The following is a 4054-nucleotide window of genomic DNA, read 5'->3' on the forward strand; positions in this document are numbered from 1 at the left end:
AAGAGAAGTAACTTTGAAATGGAACAAAAAGACAACTATAGGGTATTCTTATCCATTGCTTCAAAATCTTTTTCTTTTGATTGTTGGTATACCAATCATTTTCTTATATACAAATGCATAAAGGTCTTGATTAATGTTTTATTTTATCTAAAACACTATCCATTTATTTATCTATTTAACTAATATAGTAAACAGAAAGAAAAGAAAAAGGCCAAAATATTTTTATTCATAGCCTAGTTCTGATTTATCTTACCTTTATATTTGGAATAGACCTTAATTTATTTTTCAGAATTTAAAAAAATACAGATTTTGTTAGTATGAGAACATGAATGCTGGATCTACCAAATATATTATTTTTAATTCTATAAATCATAAATTTATAGATTTATAATTTTATAAATTATAAATTCATTTTGTTAAACTGGAATATGTAAGGCAAATAATGTACATTCACACTTTGTTTATATTTGAGATAGTTTGTGTATCTTGTAAAATCATATAATCTTGGAATGGAGAAGGGGTAACATAGGTTCAGTTAGACCAAGTCTCTTAATTTACAGAGTGAGGAACACTAAGAAAAACAATTATTTGCTTGAAGTCATTCTTCAGCCTCTCTGATAAGTTGTAACCCTCACATGAATTTTCCCTCATAGAATTTAAATCCAAAATTAGTCAGGAATTTAAAAATGATTTTTAAGTTACAATTATTTATATAATATTTTCTTCATGTCCTTCTTTTGTCATCTGTTTGCATTTTCTTGCAGCAAAAATAATGTGAGGCCCTCAAGGGGAGAGGATGGTGTGGCATCTATTGCAGCAGCTCTCCTGATAGTGCATGTGAAATTGTATGGAGGGCTGATTTTGTAATCTCTGCAAATAATTCACCTTTTAACTCTCCTAAAAATAAAACAAGTACCTTAAAATTTTAAAAACTGCTAAAACATACTAAAAATTATCTTCCTTCAATTGTTCGTGACATTACTTTTATTTTCTCTTTATTATAAATTATTGACTCAGAGCAGAAGCAAGAAGAACTGCAAACCTGCAGCCTGTGGATCAAAAACCATATTCACAGAAAGATAGACAACACAAAAAGGCAGAGTGCTATGTACTAGATGAATGAACAAAATAAAACCCCAGAAAAACAACTAAATGAAGTGGAGGTAGGCAAACTTCCAGAAAAAGAATTCAGAATAATGATAGTGAAGATGATCCAGGACCTTGGAAAAAGAATGGAGGCAAAGATCGAGAAGATGCAAGAAATGTTTAACAAAGACCTAGAAGAATTAAAGAACAAACAAACAGAGATGAACAATACAATAACTGAAATGAAAACTACACTAGAAGGAATCAATAGCAGAATAACTGAGGCAGAAGACGGATAAGTGACCTGGAAGACAGAATGGTGGAATTCACTGCTGCGGAACAGAATAAAGAAAAAAGAATGAAAAGAAATGAAGACAGCCTAAGAGACCTCTGGGACAACATTAAACGCAACAACATTCGCATTATAAGTGTCCCAGAATGAGAAGAGAGAGAGAGAAAGCACCAAGAAAATATTTGAAGAGATAGTCGAAAACTTCCCTAATATGTGAAAGGAAATAGTTAATCAAGTCCAGGAAGCACAGAGAGTCACATACAGGATAAATCCAAGGAGAACCATGCCAAGACACATATCAATCAAACTATCAAAAATTAAATACAAAGAAAAAACATTAAAAGCAGCAAGGGAAAAACAACAAATAACATACAAGGGAATCCCCATAAGGTTAACAGCTGATCTTTCAGCAGAAACTCTGCTAGCCAGAAGGGAGTGGCAGGACATATTTAAAGTGATGAAGGGGGAAAACCTACAACCAAGATTACTCTACCCAGCAAGGATCTCATTCAGATTTGATGGAGAAATTAAAACCTTTACAGACAAGCAAAAGCTAAGAGAATTCAGCACCACCAAACCAGCTTTACAACAAATGTTAAAGGAACTTCTCTAGGCAGGAAACACAAGAGAAGGAAAAGACCTACAATAACAAGCCCAAAACAATTAAGAAAATGGTAATAGGAACATACATATCGATAATTACCTTAAATGTAAATGGATTAAATCCTCCAACCAAAAGACATAGACTGGCTGAATGGATACAAAAACAAGACCTGTATATATGCTGTCTACAAGAGATCCACTTCAGACCTAGAGACACATATAGACTGAAAGTGAGGGGATGGAAAAAATATTCCATGCAAATGGAAATCAAAAGAAAGCTGGAGTAGCAATTCTCATATCAGACAAAATAGACTTTAAAACAAAGACTATTACAAGAGACAAAGAAGGACACTACATAATGTTCAAGAGGTCAATCTAAGAAGAAGATAAAACAACTGTAAATATTTATGCACCCAACATAGGAGCATCTCAGTACATAAGGCAAACACTAACAGCCATAAAAAGGGAAAACAAGAGTAACACAATCATAGTAGGGCACTGTAACACCCCACTTTCACCAGTGGACAGATCATCCAAAATGAAAATAAATAAGGAAACTCAAGCTTTAAATGATACATTAAACAAGATGGACTTAATTGATATTTATAGGACATTCCATCCAAAAACAACAGAAAACAATTTCTTCTCAAGTACTCATGGAACATTCTCCAGGATAGATCATATCTTGGGTCACAAATCAAGCCTTGGTAAATTAAGAAAATTGAAATCATATCAAGTATCTTTTCTGACCACAATGCTATGACACTAGATACTAATTACAGGAAAAAATCTGTAAAAAATACAAACACATGGAGGCTAAACAATACACTACTTAATAACCAAGAGATCATTGAAAAAATCAAAGAGAAAATCAAAAAATACCTAGAAACAAATGACAATGAAAACACAATGACCTAAAACCTATGGGATGCAGCAAAAGTGGTTCTAAGAGGGAAGTTTATAGCAAAACAATCCTACCTTAAGTAAAAAGAAACATCTAAAATAAACAACCTAACCTTACACCTAAAGCAATTAGAGAAAGAAGAACAAAAAACCCCCAAAGTTAGCAGAAGGAAATAAATCATAAAGATCAGAGCAGAAATAAATGAAAAACAAAAGAAGGAAACTATAGCAAAGATCAATAAAACTAAAAGCTGGTTCTCTGAGAAGATAAACAAAATTGATAAACCATTAGCCAGACTCACCAAGAAAAAAAGGAAGAAGACGCAAAATAGAATTAGAAACGAACAAGGAGAAGTAACAACTGACACTGCAGAAATACAAAAGATCATGAGAGATTACTACAAGCAACTATATGCCAATAAAATGGACAACCTGGAAGAAATGGACAAATTCTTAGAAATGCACAACCTTCCGAGACTGAACCAGGAATAAATAGAAAATATGAACAGACCAATCACAAGTACTGAAATTGAAACTGTGATTAAAAATTATCCAACAAACAAAAGCCTAGGACCAGATGGCTTCATAGGAGAATTCTATCAAACATTTAGAGAAGAGGTAACACCTTTCCTTCTTAAACTCTTCCAAAATATAGCAGAGAGAGGAACACTCCCAAACTCATTCTACAAGGCCACCATCACCCTGATACCAAAACCAGACAAAGATGTCACAAAGAAAGAAAACTACTGGCCAATATCACTGATGAACATAGATACAAAATTCCTCAACAAAACACTAGCAAACAGAATCCAACAGCACATTAAAAGGATCATACACAATGATCAAGTGGGGTTTATCCCAGGAATGCAAGGATTCTTCAATATATGCAAATCAATCAATGTGATACACCATATTAACAAATTGAAGGAGAAAAACCATATGCTCATCTCAATAGATGCACAGAAAGCTTTTAACAAAATTCAACATCCATTTAAGATAAAAATCCTCCAGAAAGCAGGCATAGCGGCACCTTACCTCAACATAATAAAGGCCATATATGACAAACCCACAGCCAACGTCGTCCTCAATGGTGAAACCATTTCCACTAAGATCAGGAACAAGACAAGGTTGCCCACTCTCACCACTATTATTCAACATAGTTTTGGAAGT

This window comes from Delphinus delphis, chromosome 5 (genome assembly GCF_949987515.2).
Source record: "Delphinus delphis chromosome 5, mDelDel1.2, whole genome shotgun sequence".
In the NCBI taxonomy this organism is placed as follows: domain Eukaryota; kingdom Metazoa; phylum Chordata; class Mammalia; order Artiodactyla; family Delphinidae; genus Delphinus; species Delphinus delphis.